This window comes from Prorops nasuta, unplaced genomic scaffold (genome assembly GCF_024137725.1).
Source record: "Prorops nasuta isolate Cenicafe-Biocafe unplaced genomic scaffold, Cenicafe_Pnas_1.2 PNAS00005, whole genome shotgun sequence".
Lineage (NCBI taxonomy): Eukaryota > Metazoa > Arthropoda > Insecta > Hymenoptera > Bethylidae > Prorops > Prorops nasuta.
In genome coordinates this window covers 2,680,034-2,702,207 of record NW_027116802.1, presented here as the reverse complement: position 1 = coordinate 2,702,207, position 22,174 = coordinate 2,680,034, and the positions used below count along the sequence as shown (strand labels likewise).

The 22,174-nt window shown below is 44.0% G+C and overlaps 1 non-coding gene across 1 annotated transcript; it reads left to right on the top strand.

Moving 5' to 3' along the window:
* Positions 1-375: 375 nt before the first annotated feature.
* TRNAT-CGU (transfer RNA threonine (anticodon CGU)) lies at positions 376-447 on the top strand. The gene has a single exon. It is a non-coding gene; the product is annotated as a tRNA-Thr (tRNA).
* Positions 448-22,174: the final 21,727 nt, after the last annotated feature.

The following is a 22,174-nucleotide window of genomic DNA, read 5'->3' as shown; positions in this document are numbered from 1 at the left end:
GTGTGTCCTTCGATCTCTGAAAAACGAGGTTCATTGTGATCGTCGCGTAAAACGGCAAGTGACAACTGACATCTGTCTTGCATCACGCGCGATTTATAGGTCGCACCATCTATTCCTGACACACTTTTACCGATCGCTCCAACGGAGATACAATACTCTCAAGTTATCCTTTTAAATGCTATGTTTCAGCAGCAGAACGACAATAATTATATCGCCAACGGCTTATACTCTTTCTCTGCCTTCAATATAATCTCTCTCTCTCTCACACACACTTCCGCCCTTTCATTCTCTCTTCTTCCTTACACTGCTCTCTTACTTTTTCACCGATGGAATACGCCGTACTTTTAAGGTTCGAGTTTACTCTGAAAAACATCAGCCTCTTTAGCTCAGTGGCAGAGCACTGGTCTCGTAAACCAGGGGTCGTGAGTTCAAACCTCACAGGAGGCAAACTTTTTTATATGTTTTTTTTATATTTTTTTTTCTTCTAACAGCCTCGTTTCATAACAGCCTCATCCTAATTATTCAATCAGACCAGCTACAATAGTAATTGTTTTATCGATGAAAAATAAACTTTTACTCACCGATAGTCGATTAGGTAAGCGACTATATTTTTGAGAAATAATGATTGATCGAACGATTTCAGGGTGCTACTATCGTATAAACAAATATATACATATATATATATATATATATATATATATTTGATTGGATTTCTTCCCAAGACTGCGTAGAATCTTTGAGTAAATGAGCGGTCTATGCGTATAATCGATACTTTGATACCGGGGAACGATTTTAACGTTCAGCGTTTTCTCGTTGCAAAGGGGCCACTTCTGGCGGAGGCTAGGGTTTCGCGATAAATAATGAATCCCACGGAAGGAAGAATTGTGGGTGGGGGAATGAGAGAGAAGAACGAAGCGGAGAGTGTGTACGTCGTCAATTAAAAGGTATCGTTGTGAAAATTCGCAGATTTAGAATTCAGGAGGTAGAGTCGAGTCTGCGAATGCATTCCACGTATCCGTGAGCTCGGCTGCAGTTTCTCGATATTCCGTACTATTTCCGTAAAAAGATGTAGTTGCGAGTGGGAAATGGGGGAAGGCCGCCAACACTCCGCAGAGGAAGAGAATCAGGCGCGCGCGACGATTCGAGTGTCCGCCAGAAACAGTTTCGTGCGCTGCACTCTTGCGGTCAAGGGAGGAAGTAGGGGAGAGGCAGCAGCGCGCGCGCGCCAATCGCTGTGAAGCTCTAACCTCCCTCCCATGAATATTAATTTGCCTCAGCCTGCCTTGACTGGAATTAAGTTGACACGAACTCGAACAATTTCTACTTGGACGAACATCTCTCATTTGTTTAACTTACCGTTGCAAAAGTCAAAGTCCCATTGTCACCCGGTGTTATTGTTGCGTGCGCGAACAGTATAAATTCGTTGTAAGGGCCAATGAAGGAATCAATGAAAAAACGAGTTTCATCCGCGTATAGTAGGTATACTCTCTAGTATAGGAGGTTTATCGCGATGACAGAGAGGCTCTAAATACGATTAGGTTTCATTGACCCTCGTAGTAATAGAGCGCTCGCGTCACGATAGTTACGACGACGTTGGTCGATTCAAACCGGTTTCTTTTGGTTACGTGTGACGTTGGTAGATCTCATCAGTGACGTGGGTGAGGTTATGGCCAGAAAATCAGAAAAATCCCCACACGGTCAGCCTCGCGAGAAACTATATGCAAAGTTAAAGATTAGCATAGAAGCTCTTGAAAGATTGCAGGCATTCGAGTAATGTTCGATAAAGAATAGTCTCCGACAATCAATCTAGATTCTAGTTGTGTACTTTCGATAATTATCCCGAAAGTTTTCATGCACAGTCGGAGAGCTTCTCTCTGTGCGATTTTGGCCAATTTTCGGGAGAAGCAAAACTTATATATCGGAGGTAGCCACGCACGTACATACGTATACATACAGAGAAGGTGGATTTTACACATAGGAGGAGGATAGGAACACGTATATATATATATGTACTGTAGTTACGTAGAGTGAAGCGTCGGGGCGTGAGAGGCATACCAGGCAATGCTAGGTCTCTTCTCGTAGCTTTTGGTTCGCGCGTATTCGCGATAGGTATTCTAGTATTCCGTGGCGTGCTCTCAGGGCGCCCTCGGAACTACGGCTCTACGTGACGGGCATCGCCGCCATAACGTCCTTTTCCAGAAAACCCACCTTCCAATCCACGGATTGCAAAATATTCCGCAATTACGGCTCTCTTTCACTCGCAACTTTTCTTTCTTCTTTTTAAACAGATTCCGACAATGAGGAAGAAGCGAAAAATTAACGAAACTTGTTCCCTGTGAGACAGCGTGAGAGACTGTTGCCTTGCTTATTGAAAACATCAAGTAGATCGCGCGGAGAGACTTTTCTTGAATCTCTCGAAAACTGATCTTAGCCGCGGCTTGCTTTCTTGGTGCTGGTATAGCTAGCCTATACCTTGGTATCGTTAAGAGATAATGCTATTGTTTTTTTTTTCTTTTCTAACATACTCCTATATGTGTAGGTAAGTGCATCGCGCTTAGCACAGTCTCTACAAGAACTATAATCTTCACTTGTTATCATAGGATGATCTCCAAAACAATCAAAGCCACGCTTGTCTGGTGCCATGCTAAGAGCATTACCCGTTTTAATTCGACACTTGGCTATAGACTATAGCCGTTCCTTTCTTTACCATTGTGAAAACAGTAGCCGTTAAAACTGTTACAATCAGCGTTAAAATGTACACGACATCTTACAGAGAAATCAGCAGAATTGTTCGTCCAGTGTATTAAATAAAAATAATTTATCACCTTGGAAAAAGGCACGCGTGGAGAGATGCGTGCCCCGATAGCAATACAGTATTTTTTCGAACGGTGTAATATAGATAATGTGGAATAAAATTGGATGGAAGTTTCGGAACGCGTATATAAATTGCATCCAAGTAAATAAATAAAGGAGATTTTTTGCGATGCAACGAGCGGTCCGTGTTATGTGGAGTTTTCAAGGATCGAAGAAGTTTCTGCGAGATGAAAGGGAATTTCTGATAAGATGGTTTATTTGCTCTTACGTTGGGTGGGTGGGGGGAGAGAAGCACAGCGCGCAGTAGCTCTGCGATAATATTTTCTTTGAGAGTATAGGCGCAAAAGTGTTTGTGTCCGCCCAACGTAGGATCCCCAACGACGTCACATATGTACCGCTGTTATGTGTGTGCATCTTATTCCCGGCGCGATTCTTACGTGTCGTTATCGCGTCGCTGCGCGATAAGAGGTTTATCTTATCTGCACGCAGGCTCTGGCTACGACACGCCAAGCCAACGTGAACGGTGAAACCTCGCCTCGCCCCCCCCCCCCCCCTCATCACCTCTCTCCCCTTCGTTAGTTCCATCTTCCTCGCTATAGGGCGAGGCATTTAAAACGCCCCAGAACACAAACGTTTATCTCCGTAACTCTAATGGATATAAATTTTTGTGCAAAACGGTTTCAACGAATTTCTTACATTTGTACTTATAGATATTATATTAAACAATTGATATTTTTCCAATTACTAAGACAAATCCTTTTTTGCATTCCAACTTTGGATTGTGAAAAGTGTCTCACTATATACTGCACAAACTAAATAATACATACATTCTAATTGTTTGAGCAAGATGGAAATCTATCATAGTAGAGCTTGGATCGATCAATTTCAATTAATCTAGTCTCCATGCAACGGTCAATCCCAATTAAAGAGGAATTATTGCCGAGGCAACGCGATCATAAATGAAGCGGATGAGAGGGAGAGTATAATGAACGGTTCGCGCACACAAGGGTCTGTTTCTTTTCATAACGCTACTTTTAATTGAACAGTGAAAATTTGTTGCAGAACATTTTGGAAGCTCCTTCGTAATTGCATTCACAGAGATTATATTGAAAAATGGATATTTTGCAATTGACAAGTTGAATGCTTTTTTATACATTAACTTTGGATTGTGGCAAAATGTCTCGCTAATATTGCAAACTATAACCACATATATTCAATGAATGATAAATTAAAAGTCTTTTGGCAAAGAGAAAATCCACTTGGTCGAGCTTGGATTAATCGATTTCAATCAAGTTTCTAACGGTGATTTCCAATTGAAGAGGGATTATTGGCGAGGCAAGGCGATTATAGATGACGGGGACGAGAGGGAGAGTAATGAACGGGCGCGCGAGTCGATTTCTTTACGACGAAAGTTTTTTATTGGAAGGCTCGAGATAGAGCGCGGCGGAACAATGGGGCAAATAAGCAGCAAATACGGGCAGCAAATGAAAGCTGCTTCGGTATAAGTTTCCGGAGACCTCTCTCTCTCTCTCTTGTTTCAACCAAGCCAGCCAACCGTTTCCGGCAGACCGGCGCATCAATGGTACTTCGATAATAAGATCCCTGCGTGCATGTACGCGCGGCGAGTAAACAGATAGACATATATAGATAACGCGCTATCGCATTTATTACATCATCGTCTGGAATCCGCCTCGAGACTCACTTTCAATTTCAAATATTCGCACGTTTCCAGCACACGCGTATCTTTTGCCAAGATAGAAAATAAGGCGCGTCTCATAATCTGCTCGCGCTGCAGCAGCCTGCTATACGTATCGTGCATGGATCGATCAAGTTTCGTTGAACAATGCCACGGCTAATGCAGCGTTAATTCACCAGAGATGCAATTCTTATTTTCCCATCGACAGTCAAGGCACAACTCGCATGCATAAAACGCTTCATTGGGATTCTCGAGACATTTAAAATTAGCTTCGCGGTGTGTATAATCCGTCGTTTATATAATAATTGCCAAGCTCGTTTCCGCCATGTTTTATCATTCGTTGGGCCACGCGCGAAAGCTTCTACTAGTCCTCTCTCTCTCTCTCTCTCTCTCTCTGCAAGATTATTAAAAGCCATCGACTAGCGCAGAGAATGTGCAAGCGCGAGTTCCGTCCAATCATCAGAGCGGAGAGCGTATTAATCAAAGCGTCGAACGTCGATAGTAAATAGGCTCTTGCACATAGCTTTCTATATACATATAGCTATTTTTAAAAGCACTCCCCACTTTGATCCAAGCATCTCTCGCTCGACCCATTTTCACAGCTTTTTTCCATCCGCGCAGGAATATCCCTAAGCTTTATACGGCGCGCGCGTTATCGTGTTTCGAGAGCCATCCTGCAAGATCGATCAATTTTTCAATTGACATCGCTTAAACACGATAGTCGTGTTTTTGGATGCGATTGCTGTGGAGCCATCGAGAAGCGAAACTTTGAACTCGCTCCATGCTACCAAGTTTATACCGCGCGGTCCCGAGACTAATATCGATAAGAGCTAGGCCCTCGTTTAAAAACACGTGCCCCCCAACGTCGAACCGCTCTATATTAATAAATTCTCCACTCTTCTCCCTGTGCTGCATCGGTATATACGACTCACCATTCTCCATTTTCTCGCTTAAACGATCCTTACAATGCCGCGTAGAAATAAATAGATCTATTGTTAAAAAAAATTCAGCTCTTAGGAAAGATTTGTGGTGCGAATTACAAGCGATTAGAGCTAGTTGCTATAAGGCGAGACAATAACGAACGTAGACGACTTTTCTTTCGATATTTCGATTTCTATGACAGGTTGAAGTATCAAAAGAAAGGATATTACGCTCGTGAGATGGAGCGCGAAAGATTTTATAGGCTTCCGGCCAAGTGCGCTTATAAATAAAATTCTTTGTACGACCCTCGAGGATTCGTAAATGTATGCGGTATACGAGTTGAAAAATGCCAGAGAACAATGAGACTCGCGAAAGGCATTATCGAAGCGTGACTCGTTGCCTCCTCGTGGCCTCAAAATACGTGTATGTATATGTATGCGCCTCTATACACGCAAATACGCGCAAAAGTTGACTCCGTAAAATATGCTATCCGCTGTGAAAAAGTGTTTCTGCGTTTATTACCGTTGCGCACGAATCTTGAAACGCCTGCAGAAAAAGTGAGCTCGAATATAAGCTTTTCACTGGCAATGCATGCAACGAGGGTCACCGACCAGTGTGAACCTTCTTCGTCATTAATCTCCGAACCTTCGGTTTCTCGTCGTTTCTATATACACGATATAACGTCTCCCCGACCCTGACTCCCTCGCTATCTAACTTTAATCGGCAAAAAGCCCCAAAACTAATCCCGATATGGGATTCATTTTCCCGCAATCTTCGTACACGTACCACCACTATTCTTTTATCTCTCATATGGGACAAAACACCATGCTACACGCGATACTGCTGTTTGTACGAATAGTCACACACACACATACAAATTAAACTATATGTATACTTGGACGTATTACGCGCGCTGATCTGGACTTGCGAAGAGGGGGTAGGAGGGGAACGCCATACAGCCAGCCAGCGTGTTCGATGCCCCTCGATATAGTTAAAACGAGAACGAGTCCCACAGATGGCGCTGTGAAGCAAAGTCAAAATGGCGGGGTAGTAAGATATATAGGTTAGGCGGTCAAGAGCATTCGCGCGAGTGGCCTGAAATAATCTCCAACTCTACTTAGATTTCCAGCAATTCCAGAGTGAGAGAGAGAGAGAGAGACGTAGAGAGACGCGAATTTTCCATCAATAATATAATTATACTAAACTGTATATTGCCTTTAGGAGGCAGAAAGTCATATGTTAAAGCAAGTTTCGACAAAACAAACAATTCTTGATCTGCTAACCTATAAAGATTCACTGTTTTGTACAAAAAATGCAATTTTATTGTACAAATAGTTTATATGTTTACTCGTTGGATGATTGCACGCTTCTCGCGATAATAGCGAGCTTTACAAGAGCATCTAAAATTTGTGATTGCTCGCTTGGGAGGATTTTTTGAAAAACTTGTGACACGGCTGATAATAGACGGATGTGTCATGCATTTAACGTGAATCAATAATAACACGTGTCAGCGTAAACGATAGTTTCCAAGTGGCGTAAATATTTATCGCTGCAGCTCAAGTGGCAATTTCGTCTTGAAAATATTCATGCCGGCGAGCTATAAAAATATCCTGCATCGGATTATCTCACATCGGGTTAATATGCTTGGAATGATTGAGAATTATCGTCAATCTAGTTTAGTCCTCTGGATGCACGACTCTGTACGCTGGAAAAAGTTTAACTTTCCACGCTGCTGATCGTTTGAAATACTCATTGCGACGATTTGTACAAAATTATCTATTGAATCACACACACACACAAGTCACGATGTGTATATATAATTAAATCTGATTTTTATTTCATAGGAGTATCGCCATTAAAAAAACCACAATTCTCTTCCACTCTACGACATTGTGTAAAAAATGTGTAACTGCAAAAAAATCTACAAAATCTGCTGACGATTGTAGAAACGTGTTACTTTGGGGGTTGTGATTGCTGCTCGAAGAAAAAAGGAAATTGTCAAGGGGGGGGGGGGGGCGGTAGTTGTCTCTCTCTCCCTCTCTGTATACATATATAAATAATTAAATATAAAGGTACATATAGAGGGCAGCATAAGGCGCGAAGTAGGAAAAGCTAGCGGATATATCGCAGAAAGTCGTTGTTGCTGCCCTCGGCCGATCCGTCTTCTCTCCGTGTGTTGGCTGCGCGCAAAGAGGAGGAATTCAAGGTCAGCTTGTTCTTCTGCATCGCCGGCGACAGCAGCCTCTCCTCTTTCGATGTGCTATGCGCTACTCAACGGCCGGCCACACACAAGTCTTTGACTTATATTCGTCCTTCGCAGTCGCGACTGCCGAGACTTTTTGCCCCCCAGTCAACATTTTTCGCCAGCCAATCGGAACGTTCGCTCAGCTACATTGTCAGCTCCCGTCCAATTAACTCGCCCTACCCCACCCCCTCCCCCCGCGAACAACGCTAATTGATAATACGTATCAAATTCCTATATTATCGTCCGATTTCACCTGCTGAATTGGCAAAAAATGCTCGGCGGAAATTCTGAGGCTGGTTGTTGAAAAACAAATAATTCGCTATTGAGAGATTAAAGATAATTGCAAAGGCGATACACAGGACGAATCGTGTGGAACGCTCGATTGGTGATTTGTGCGGAGGCACGTGTGACTGGGAAAGAGGCGTTTGCACCATATATATATATATATATATATATGGTGTAAAATCAATTGTGAAACACAATTTCGTTTCGGAATGGAAAATATTGCTTGTGTTTTTACACATGCTAATTTTTCCACGCGTCGTCGACCGGCTATTTGCTCGTTATCGGATTAGATAAAGAGTCTGCAGGGCTGGCAGTCCTTGACAAAGAAGAATATCGGAGAGCTGCGCAGGCGCAGAGGAGCAAAGCGAGCAGCTGCCGGCACGTGGTCGGTCGGCATGGGCTCGATTGAGGAAAGGAAAGAGAAAAGGGGGAAAAAACACACGTGCCAGATGAGATTTTATCTATCGGAATCACAGCTGTTTCCCGTTTCCAAAGGGTCCAACAACTCCCTCGCGTGCCCCGCTCTCGGTTCCTTTCGAGTCTCCCATGCGCAGTTATGCCTATTAAGCATCCGAGTCCACTCGTGGCAAAGTGTGTAAAAGACGTCCTTTGCCAAGCAGCCGACGTGGACGCGCGCGACGCGCAGGCCTCCTCCCCACACTTGGCTTATATGTATACATATACATATACCAACCACCCGTGCGCGCGCTCATGCAGATTAACCGTCCCAGCGACGACACGCCAAACAAAACTTCTTATCTGCCTTTTACGACCCAGCTTTTACACGTGAGACAATCGTGGGACTGGAGCCCCGGCAGTTGTAGCAAAACATCCGAAAAATATATATATATATACAGATAACGGCTGCATTCGATGGTATTTCTTTCTCACGAATCTACAGCATCGTTACAGTTATGCATCTACTTATTTTTTTATGCACGAATGGCCTGTGCCACGTGCTTCAGATATTTCTCACAGCTTTTAAACGCGAGATAATTATGGGGATGAAAATGCGATTTGAAGAAACATTCGAAAAATTCAATCAAGCAATGGAATTGGATTTTATTCATTTTTGAAACATCTACAACGTCGTTGTGTAGTCATGTATGCTGTAATATTTTATCGAAGAATGTTTTATGCCGCATGGTTCCAAATGATCCACAAGATACCGTCGAGGTGATGTAATAATTTTCGCTCTGCATCTTTTTTTTTTTTTTTTTTTGACCGAACATTGCTTGTCGTTGAGCGAATACATAATGGCGCGTCACGTTTTTCCTATCCCATTCTTACACGTGACGACCGCGCGTACGTACACTTTGATGCACTCGCAGCTGCGTGCATATTCGAACACGCCGCCACGTGCGCCCGAAAGGTAGGCGAAGGAAAAAAAAGAAACGCGCGCTTCTTATACTTCGTCATTGAGTCAACCCCTTCCACCATTCATGTATGATTTAACTTGGCGTCACTCGCAGGAACACGCTCCCCCTCCCTTTATCGTTTACCTGCTTATCGCACGCGTGTGACGCTCCATTTAAAACTCCATCAATTACTCTGAATTCTACCAGCAACTACGCCTAAGAGAAGACTATACGTTCATTTCCATAATTCTTATCGAATTTACATGCTCGATTCAATGTTATTTTAGTTGCGAGCAAAAACCCACAATGTGCAATCAAAATAGACACGCGAACGACGACAAATATTCTGATAAAATAATTAACGAGTTACGGAATTTTTATTTTAGATAGGTTTCTTTCATTACAACACCGTAATCCACATAGGTACGTGACTAAGAGATTCCCGTATAGAAAGTTTCCGAGGACGTATTTCGAAGGACGGTCGCATTTTCTTCTACACGAACAATCTATAGAATAATGATCGAACGCGGTAGGGATTTTTGAGCTTGGCGTTTGTGTGGATCGTACGGGGGAGTCGAGATGGAAAGGAAAGCGAGTAAAAGACTAGTATTGGTAGGTATATATTAGTCATCGCTATATATATACTAACCCACATTTATGATAGACACCTTTATAACGCTTTCTCGCGTAAAGGTGCCCTATCTGTTGGGCCACCTGACTCGATTCACCTGCCACAGGTATGCACTTACGTGTGCGGCCTGACTGCTTGTAGCCCGAGCCCGCTTGCTCGCCTCTTCTCCACCACTGGTCTCTTCTTCTGCCGTCGTCAGGTGTTTCCTCGAACCGCCTAACGGCGTGCACGCTGCTCTGCCTCGAAACAAAGAAGAAGCCCCGACGACGCGTCAGAGAATAACGTTTCTTTTCTTTCTAACTGCTCCTCACTCTCACCTGTTCCGCCAAAATTCAACTCACTTATCGTGTCTCATCCATCGGCCCTGAAAATTACCTACCGGATATTCCCGATTCTTAGCGTGTACATGTGTGTGTGTGTGTACCTGCTTATACACTCCTTATCCTAAACGGAATCGTGAATAGAGAAACAAAGAACCTGCTTGAAAATCGACTCATTTTCGTTCGACTATATATAAATAAAATAAAATGGTTCCAATGCTACAATTATATTATTATGACGTATTAACGTGAGCAGAAATGCACCATTTGTCGTGTATTGTCTCCAGCTGCGCGTTCGTTATCCTTCGCCGTATGTGCTTGGAGTGAAGAAAAAAAAGGAAAAAAAAAACAAACAAAGTTTTGATACTCGCGCAACGACCAACACATGGAAACGTTTAAAAAATCGTCTTTGATGGAATGTTAACTCCATTATGCGTATTTATTTATCTTTGAATTCGCGCGATGTGTGCATTAACGGTTTCGTATCACGTGCGTTACACACGTTTATGCGGCGAGAAACGCACGTGCCCATCGGTAAGCAGGCATCGTGTTCATCGACTGATCGTTATTGACAGTCTTAATAACTAATAACGATAGTTTGCACGTTGTTTTTTCTTCGAATGATCCAATTCTTACAAAGGGACTGTCCCAGATGAGCCTTGTATACTTGTTTACTAAGGTCTTCGTGGTTAAGTGTCGTTGTTTTGATTCTATTCGTAGAACCGGACACATTTGTGTGTTACGTGTGTGTCCGTGACATTGAGAGGAGCCTCTGAAAATAGAACGCAACCGCGATTGTACGCCAATGGTATCGTACCAGGATTAAGGTCGTCCAATCCGATTGGTCATAATAAAATTTAATTTCCTGCGAGATGGGTGACGATTATTGGTACGAAACATGGCTTCCCTGACATTGCGGCTGGTGGTCTTAGCCTCTCTGTAGACGGTTAAATTCTTTCTCTCTCCGTAAAGAATGAGCGTGTCATTGTGCGGCACTTTCCCACGCAGCGGGAGAACACTTTGCGTGTACTAACGTGCATTCGCCATCTTTCCAGTCTTTTAGCCCCAACGCGAAGCCCCTTCTCTGCGAGGAGATACGGGAGACCGCACAGAGTGTGAATTATGCGAGCTGTTCTCTCTGGCCTGCGAAAGTAAACGGGGTGGGCTTTCGTAAAAGTCAAAGGTACGCTGAATTTCCACGAGAGGGAGCTTGACTCCTAAGTAAGAGCGGAAGAAAGAGTTGAACCACGTGCTTTGTGCGTTCAGGAAAAATCTTATAATTGTAAAGGAGACTGTGGGGGCCATGCACTTCTTAGGAGAGAATGAACGCAATGTGACACATAACTTTCAGTCTTTATGCCACGCCAAGCGTTACGCGTAACTCAAGCGAGAACCTATCGTAAACTCGTGTCCCGTTTTTTTAACTCGTCGTTACGTGCGAACTCTCGTTTAGCTCCTTCGGATACTTTTCACGATAATAACCCACGTACGTATGTATGTACACATACGTACATGCAACGCACAGACATACTTCTATGGCGAAGTAGCGGTTTCACGAGGGACAAAAAATTCCAGAAAAACTATCGCGCCAAGTGATACAAGTTTGTTCACGAGCGCATTAGAAAATTTTCTCGAGCGATATCGTGACTCGATTAGAAACTGGTTTGTGTCCGGAGAACGCGACGACGCTGGGGTATCGTAAAACCGTTGGAAGCCTCTACTCGCGGAGCATTCCGTTTAGCGCGAGTTCGTGTGTTTAGCATACGCGCGGGAGGGAGAAGGAGAGAAGCTCGGGGAACGACCACAATGCAGGCAGCGCTTCGATCGCTCCGCGAGAGGGAGATGGAGAGAAGGAGAGTGGGGGAGATGTGTTCGTTCGACACGCCAGTCGGCTACGAGTTGTACGAGAGTCAAGGAGAGAAGCTTGTGGTATCGAGCTAATACGTAGTGGGAGGATAGGGAGAAAAGGGAGAAGAGGGGGAGGAAAAAGAGATGGGCATGTGGAAGGTATCCTGCCTGGCGGTTGAGTATTTAGCCGAGGGCTCGAAATCGCGTGTTACGCTGCTTGAGCACGCGACAGTGAACGCGCGAGACACGCGACATTGCGTTCCCTGGCGTTTTCTTGTTTTCTTTCGTTTCGTCCGGACTTGGGCCTGCTGCCTGCCTGCCTGCCCCACCTCAATGCGCACGCCGCTGTCACGCCATTGTGACATTAATGCGAACCCGGTACAATATTAACGCACGCTACTACGTGTCTCGAGCCATTGGCCGTGCGCGCCATCGTGAAAACCCTCTAAAATTGCGTTTCCCAGCAGTCCCCGTCTTGCCAACACCGCGGACATGAGAAAGCCGATTGAGATTCCTTCCTTAGGATCCTCTTACGGATGCCAGATACCGTTTCTCAGACAACGCCTTGAAATATGCCTGCCTGCTGCTACTCCTCCGATAATGGATCATCTAATTTCATAGTACAATATACGTAAAAAAATATGTGTATACCGTGAATCAATTATACATTCTTATCCACTCTTCGCACATTCTCCCGTTCGAAGATTCGAAACATTTTTCTATACGAGAAAAGCAGCACGAGTTGCTTGACCAATCCTATATATCAACTAGCGGAAAAGCCGTTCAGTCGAGGGTCCACCTGCTCTCGGTAACCTATTTCCTCGAATTCCTTGATAAACACGGGCATCAGGTACAACGATAGATGCGCCTATTTACGCGTACGTGTTAATAGATAGAGTGTTATTTCAACTATCAATGTATATATGTGTTTCCAAGTGCTGAATGGTTCAATGTATTCGCTCGGGAGGAGTGGGTGGGGGGGAAGCATGTGTGGCAAACATTAGCTCCACCTGTCGTAATATTGCCGCGTACATTGTGCCTCGCGGTTTGGCCAATTGCCATGTGGTAGTTCAAATGGCTTCTAAACAAAACTTGATGGAAATACGGCAGATTCTTGCTAACCACAAAAGAAAGTGGAGGTAAACGGTGTCTGTCAGAAATAACATACTATAATTGAATTTGCACCAAGAGTTTTACGAGAAAAAATGTATAATATAATCATGCTTAAACATTTTTCTTCAAATGATTTTCAGTTAGTAAAGGACAGAGAGCCGATTGTTTTTATGTTCAATTAGACAACCCTGGCACTTGCGAGCAAATGACTCATCGGCCATTGTAAATTAGGGGAATAATTGTTGCGGTTATATACGCGCTTGTGTACGTGCGTGCGTATAGTAACGCGCAGTGCGCATATCTAGGACCCGGCGTGATATTGACCGAGGTGATAACTGTAGCATGGCGGGGTACGTGGGATAAGGCTGAATGCGCGAAGGAAGGATGGATTGGGGGAAAAGAGAGCTCGTATGCAAGATCGCTGACCGAAATGAGGGGGGGGGGGGAGAGAGAATCGAGCAATGGGCGCGAATACCGAAGCACTGTCGAAAAATTCGGTAAATCACAAAAACTACCTGATTTGATACTCGTAATCCAGTTACCTCTTCAAGTTGAAAGATTTTTTAAAGCAAGCACGTGGTAAGACCATAAATCGCTACGAGAAACCAGAAATACCTGTACACGCAAGTTGGAGTCTGAAAAAGGGGTTAAGGTGAAAGGGACTGGTCTAACCCAAACCAAGTAGAAAGCCGATAACCTCACCCATGTCAGAATCGTTATAATTGAGCAGATGAGAGAAAATCAGTGATAGCTTACGTGTTAGGAATACAGAGAGAAAGAAGAAGGAGAAGAAAAGCGATAAACGCGAGAGGGAGAGAGAGAGAGCGAGCGGGAGTTGCAAGATAGGGCGCGCAAGATGGCGTTGCAAGATGGCCGGCCGTAGAGCGTGAGCGTAGAACGACTAATAAATGGAAGTTGGCGTCCAGCAGCGGTGAGAAGAAAAAGAGTGCGAAGGCCCCTGTGAGTGGGAAGGAGTTTGTACAGGAGGCTCCGAACCGGTTACGGGAAGACTGAGGATAAAGAAGATATGCGGGTTGAGACGAGGGAGAGGAAGAAGTTTGCCAACCGAAAGAAGCCACGGCACACACGGGCAAGCGTCGAGCGATGTCACTTGGCTTGCATTCTGCATTTCGCATGTAGGCCGCCGCGCCTGCGCCGCGCGCACGCTCCGCTCTTGGCGCTGCTGCTGATGACGCTGCGCAGGCTGCAGCCGCCGTTTCTCCCATTCTGCCCGTCCTGCACCCCACCCCACCTACCTACATCAGCTCCGGAGACCTAACCGTACCCGAGCGACCTCCCTAACCACACTCGTTCTCTCGCTCTCTCGTTTGCTCGTTGTAATGACGTGACGTCACGCTGGCGGCGTACAGGGGGAAACACGAAGATGCCAAGGCTCGACGAGTTTAATCGAGAAACGGTGCTGAGATGTCGGGCTAGTTGCTCGAAACTCGTATAGTCCTATCGTTTCTTTCGTAAAATTCTCTCTCTCTCTCTCTCTCTCTCTCTCTCTCTCTCTCTCTCCCCCCCCCCCCCCCCCCCCCCCCCCGCCACTACCCGCCCGCTCGTTCCTTGTCTCGCGGAGTCAGCGCGGCTGTTTACAAACACGCGTAAGCTCCAACGAATGTGTGACATCATCGTGCAGACTGACGAGGCTACCAAAGAGCGACGAGAAGAGAGAGAGAGAGAGAGAGGTATCGCGCGTAGCAGAGCCAACCAGCCGGCCTTTTCTCCCGGCGAGTATCGATCTGACTCCGTTAAGCGACCGGACGGACGCGCTTTTATTTTTACATCCCTCCCCCGCAAGAGCAGCTCTTCCCGACCAGCCCTCGACGACCCCGGGCGAATTCTGGTCTGGAGCTTCGATCTATAACGAAGCGCCAATCCGCGTCTTCTGTCGGATCAAGAGGCTCCGCTTGAACACCGTCACGTGTTCTACGAACGGATCCAGTGGCTGTAACATGAATGCACAAAGCGAGGAGAGAATTAAGAGTGTGCGTAAAGGCGCATGCACAACATGGATACTACACTAGCAGATATACAGCTATGGTATTATCGTGCGGTGCTCATCTCCGCGACTCGCTACCGTGTCACGTAGCGTCCGTGACTGGTAACGAGTAGACGAGCTACCATGACGTCATTGTTATCAGTAGGCTACTGTAACATACTTCCATTGTGCGTGTACGCCCTTTTTGTCGGGTCAACCGTAAACGTTGCGCTTTCTTTCTCTCTTACTCCCTCGTTGCATCCCTGCTATACACATGCAGGTATATATATATATATATAGAACTAATCTAAAATTTAAATTGTATCGTCGCCTATTCTTAAACGACGCACATGCCGATGGCCCTGAATGACTCTTAAATGGTAGAATGCGAGTCGAATGCGTAACGGGGTACTAGCGGCCATATCGTTCGCAGTATCTCGTAAAATTGAATCGACTGGCTTCGAGAGAGAGAGAGAGAGAGAGAGAGGGTAAGTATCGCACAGAAGAGAAGTTATTTCGGTGGTAAACGCATGTGTGCATGACTGCATAAAGCGAAGCCTAGATAGGCTGAGCCCGGATAGGGTAGACTCGGCCAGTATTATTTTCGGTCAAGAGTTGTGTTTGGTAAAGCGAGCAGAGCCGCGGGCGAATTCGATTAAACGACGCGCTGCTACTACGAGGCAGCGTCCAATGGCTACGTGAGACAATTCGATAGCCCAAATACGCATAGGATTACGATAGGCGATGCTCTCGCGAAAATAGCCGATAACTCGACACTCGCGTAAGGTCGGTGAAATGTTAAATTAAAGCGCGCGCGCGCGCGCGCCGGGGCATACGGCATATGCGCGACATCCTTCGAAGCGTGGCCGGTTAATCGTACGAATAACCGTGCCGATACGGGGCCAAGGACACGGTCGAAGGCCAACTTTTCAAATCATATTGCTTATTCATGCCAGACATCTGTGACGCGTGCGTTCGCGTAAAACTCGCCACGGAGGATATGCTACTCGCGGAAATGCAGAGCGGACGCTTGGGCTCGTATACCTGAAAGGGTACATGAACTCGGACAGAAATAACCTAACGCAACCTCGGGTCAATATCGCAATGGACCCTTGAAGCGCGCTACGTTTTTGGTGCCGATAGTACCCGGCCCGCGCAGCGTCGCGTTTCTACCAGAAGGTTAGTAGTATAGTCGGGCGGAGCGGATTGATTTTCTACAGCTAGCCAACACACTGTGACGTGATAGAATGGTATTATTGTTTGCCCCCAGCGAGCATGCTCGCGGATTTTCTGCTGCTGCTGCCCTGCAGCGGGCGCCCCGGTATACTATTTTCTCCAAGCCAAAAAAAATCATTGGCTTTCCCCCCATCCCTTCCACTCTTATATACGGAATACGTGCAAAGATGCCTCAAACTTGAGCTGGGATCCATCCTACTTGGCCAGTTGGAACGAGAGTGTAAGATGGGAATGCGAAATTTCACTGAAAATGCCGCGTAATCGGTTACATGGAGAATCACGCGAGCTCGTAAGAGAGAGAGAGAGAGAAACTGGCGCGCGCTGCTTCCGGCCGCGGTGCGGCGCATGCAGCCCGCCGCCTCGCGCGCTGTGTGTGCGCCAACGGCAACGCCGCCTGCTAACCCGCGCGCCGTTGCCACATCCACCGATGACGTCACGAGACACACGACTCCCCGACCGACGAGCACGTAGAGGCTTGCCAGCAGAGTCAGTTTCACGCAGGGAAAAAACTCCTTCATTCGACTATCGCTCTCCTGCACTCATTGAAATATTCGCGCGATGCTTCGATCGAAAGATATTCCAAAACCCACAATTTCTCTCCGCGCTAAAAAAAAAATTTTCGAAATTCTTCTCACCTTTTCTCATTCGGCTCTATCTCCGCAGCATGCGATTCGCGCTGCAGAATAATCGCTCCTCCACCATTGGTGCTATACATATATAAGAATGTCGCGTTGACACTTATTATTAATAAAGCGTGTTATCGCTATAGTTTCGCTCGAGTACACATGGCGGTCCATGGAAACGCGCTGCTCTACCGGAACGGATCTTTATGGCAAATAAGAGACACGGGTGATATTTCTTACGTCACGATATCGATAACTGCATGGGATATAATGCTTTCGCGCGCGCGAGCGGGCCTCCAAACCGCTCCCCCCGCCGCAGTCCCTGTTTTTGGTAAAGCCTCTCTGCCAAGTAGTATATCGCGGAGAGAGACGGTGCATGGGTACAGAGCACGCAACGCGTTACATAATAAATATATAGATATAGTCTCTCGAATTTTGCAAGCTCGTCCCGTTCGTCGACAAGGCGGATTGCGCGAATCGATATACTCGTGGAAATTTTCTTCTCGACGTACCAACGCGAGAATCGAATTTTTTTTTTTTCAAGCGAACGCTCGTCGTTCCTGCCGCGAGCTTCGGGGAATTGCGCAGCGCGCGAGCCAAGTTTCGCCTTATCGCGAGTAGGAAGAGAGCGGGAAAAAGAAAAAAATGCAGAAAGAACGAAGGTTTGTTTGAAAAGCTCGCGTGTGTTTGGACACTGAGTCACGAAAAGAAGATTCGTGTGTGGCTGGCATTGGAAGTAATTCGCTGAATCGAAGGAATTCGCTACGCGAGACAAATATTTTCGTCGCGATCGCGACTGTCTCTCTCTCTCTCTCTCCAATCGCGCGTTCAGCTCCTACTTTTCTTACTCTCTTAGGACGCTCGTAATCACGTTAGAAGCCCCAGACTGCTCTCTTTCGATTCGCCAGCGTTCGAATGTCAATTCCAGAGTCGTCGTTGCGCCTCGCCAGCAGTGTCTCTCATCGGTACCGAGCACTGCCTCGCTGCTACCTCGACCAAGGAGAAACCACCATTTTTTAAACTCTTATTCCATTTGAAAAAACGCCCTGTCGCTCGCTATATACTTCATTCAATACAGTATATATACACTAACTCCTCCAGTGGCACTAACCTACCACTGGTAAGTTTAGTTGCTCCGTGCCATTTGGCCGCAATCTTCTTATATTCATTTAAAAATTTAACAACTACAGTTCACACTTTTTATACACATGCACATATATAATATAGTTTTTTCTACAATTGACACTCCAACTTAAAGGAATACATGTGTGGCGCAGAACAATTATAATAACAAATGCTCTTTCTGCCTCTCAGTGACACGATGGTACAAAAGTCACGGTAAAAATGGATGATTGCTCCAGCGGATGTTCAAACGTGTTATTATATACGTTACTCGCTGATCTCACAGATCGATATTTTGTTATTATTAAAACAGTAAGTCTGAAAAATAAATGATAAATATATATATATATATATATATATATATATATACATACAGAATACGAAAAATGCTCTGACAGAGCGGTAACAAGTGATAGTTTCAGTGAGATCTTATATATATATATATATATAGAGAGAGAGAGAGATACACACCTATGTGTGTGTGTGTATATATATATATATATATATATACAAGCAGCTATTGCACGTGGATAAGTTATCCAGAGGTCAGACTAAAATAATTATCAATCGGCTGTGTGAAAACCGTAGCTGTGTTCCACTGCTCGTCGAGCACATTATTATTTTTCTGATCGCGCGGCGTCATTTCTCTTATCTCCCTTGCTCCTTAAGGCATATGATAAAAGTCAATAAGATGAATAATAAATAAGATCACGAGCTTAGCACCCACCCATAAAAACTCAACTTATTACAAATTTTATATTTAACGTTGTGCGCGGTTTTTAAATAGATTATGATTAAACATTGCTCATTGTCATGTTTAATCACGTTTGTAATATAAAGACATTGGGGAAATTTTTTGCTCCATTTTACAAAACTCAATTTCAAATTGAATTTGTATTATTTTTAGCCATTTGCGCTCGTGTAAGTATTCTTGTAAAGACTCGTAACAAAAGATATGCGCTGCACATATATATTAATTGGAGCTTTCCAATTAGAGAGCCTAAAAATGGACACAATCGAACAAAAATGGTACATTGCATGTCACGCAAACTGTACGTTTTTTGTCCAATTCTGTCGATTTTTAGGCTAATTGGAAAGCACTCTATACAGTGCCTGTGAGTAGGTTATACTGTTGGATTTTACAAAATTTGATTTCAAACAAAATTTCATTATTCTCAGTCATTACGCTGACACAAGTATTGTTGCAACAGCTGTTCCGTTGCAAAATATTGTAGACATCCCATTATACAAATTAGGGCAGTTTTTTCTTTAATTCCACAAGATTTAATTTCAAGCCGAAATTTGTATTATTCATAGTGATTTGCATTTATGCAAGTATTCTTGCAAAGGTTTCTTTCAAGAAATAATAATTTATTTAGATATTTTTTAAAACCAGGTTAATCATTCTCGCTGAAAGATTGATTTAATCCCTTGTCTGGCAGGAAAAAATTTGTAAAGAAAAATGCACGAGTAGGATTTGTGAAAAATTTTCGTTGGACCGATAAGAGAGTGTCGCGTCCGATGTTTGGGGCGATTGGCGCGTACGCACGATGATGTCAGAGCGTGATGTCACTCGTGCAGGACAGCGAGCGACGACAGCGTTCGATGCTTTGCGGAAGCACGTGACGTATTTGCATTTCATTCATGCCCTCAAATCGACTAGCAACGTTCCATCTACGTCGATTCGATCAATCCCTTAACTTTGCTCTCTCTCTCTCTCTCTCTCTCTCTATATATATATATATACATCATTATATACACACATGTATACATACATATACGTACAACCGATATTTAAGGATTTCAACTGGCAACAATGCAACAACCTGTATACGTAGATATGTACGTTTCTCTGTACACACGCACTAAAAATAAACATTTATCATGAATACAGTGATCGGAACTGTGAAAGAAGCTGAGTCAGTTCTACTTAAAAGGATATAAACATTAATACTCTAATATGCATGTACATTGAAAAATAGACACTAAAATACCTATAAAGCTGAAACTCAAGGATACCTATGCAGTACCAGTGTATGTATTCTTGACTAAAGAATAAATCTTAAATACTGGGGACGGTATCTTGGTAAGTCGCTATACATGTATATAATAATATTAAAGAATGCTGCATGGGAAAAAGTGCAGGCGAGAAGAATTGGCCTTAAAACGTAACCGAGCGCTCGCAGTGAATGATAAAGCAACCACCGTGTACAGTATATATACACCAACTGCTGACCGCAGCTGAAAAGCAAAGGTCAAATACACGAAACACACGGAGAGATTCCTCGGGAGGGAGACAAACAGGCAGCTCGTGGAGGAAAACAGAACGAGAAAGTCGACGCTTGAGTTGGAAAGTATTTTACGGAAGCGCAATGATCGTTTTACGATCGTTTAATCAGCAAACTCGACGTTTCTCATCGTTACGAAATGGCCTGCAGTGGAGCCCACCGAGCGTTATATAAATTTTTATCTCGCGCAGCACAGCTCCTAAATAAGATATGGCTCTCCCCGCCGTTATTAAGCGTCTCGCGCACACTCAATTACAGATACACCGTGCGGTTATACTTGAGAAAATCACAAGCGCCCGCACGGCCCGTCTCTCTCGCGTGTTCGCTAAACTTTGTTTACACATGGCTTTCAAATTTTTTCTCCTCCATCCCGACACAGCACACACACACAAATCTCCCCGTTTTTTTCTTCTTCTTTCCTTTCCATGCTTTGCTCGAGAGCAGAGAAATGCGGCAGTCGAATGTTATGAAATCTCACTTTGATTCTCTTTGAGAGCCGAGGTGGGGGTGTGGGTCCGCGCGCGCGGTTGTATCTGCCTGGACTCTTATTGACGTCCCGAGTCAAAAAATAAGCTCCAGTTTTAACCTTTTAGTTCTAGCAATGTAGGATACGAAGGTTTAAATTGGGTATAAATTATCGTTAATTCCTATATAAAATTTTAACTCCGTTTTGGTCCTCAACTTGTTACTTATGTCCAAAAAAGAAAGGTGTAGGCTTAAAACGGAGTTTATAAGCACTCACGATCAGAAATTTCATTGCGTTTCGGATAAGGTCCGCGTCCGGCATGCCGTAACTCTGATACGGCCCGTATAAGGAAGCCCCATCCAACACGGAAGAAAAATGTAATGCTTATGCTGATGATAGACTGATCAGGCAAACAAATTTGGGCCTGATCAGGGATGATATCCGACCGGATCCGGCAAAACGGATTAGAAAATTAAACAAAAAATACTTTTCTCAAATTACCACTATTACATATCAATTTATACTTATTTATTTCTTGTTCTAATTAGTTTCTACCTGTTCATTAATTAATAATCACAAATAATATTTTTAGAAAAATTTTCTCCCGACCGGGACTCGAACCTGGATTGTTGAACCTCATGCACATCTGCAGCCTGCGACCTAGTCCACATTCAGCTATTCTAGAATATGCAAGAGTCATCTTTTGATCTTGTATTTAACATTAATATTATTTCCCTCAATTATTTTTCCTTAAGAATTATTATGTTACAAATTAAAATTAATTGAGATTAGTTTTAATTTATAGTCAAGCTTTCTCGAAGAAATTTATAACAACATGCCGTATTATCATCTGGAACTGATCAGGCTAATCATAATACGGAATACCTAACATCCATTTATCATAAATGGAAAATATTAAGTAATATAAAATTTTACAGAATATGTTATATTTCGTTTCAAGAGATCCAAAGACTATGAAGCGATTCCAATAATACAAATTCTTACTGTTTGCGTAGCAATGAAAATTGATAATATAGCTTCGCCAATTAATAAAAATGAGTCAGAATAATAATTACAATTGTTTATTTATTATTTTTCTTCTAATATATATAAAAACATAAACGGGCATAAAACAGAGTTAACCGTTAAAAATTTGTTTTCTATTAATTTCGTTACACTGTAATTTATTAGATCAAGAAATAATTTTAATATGTCTTGTATCTA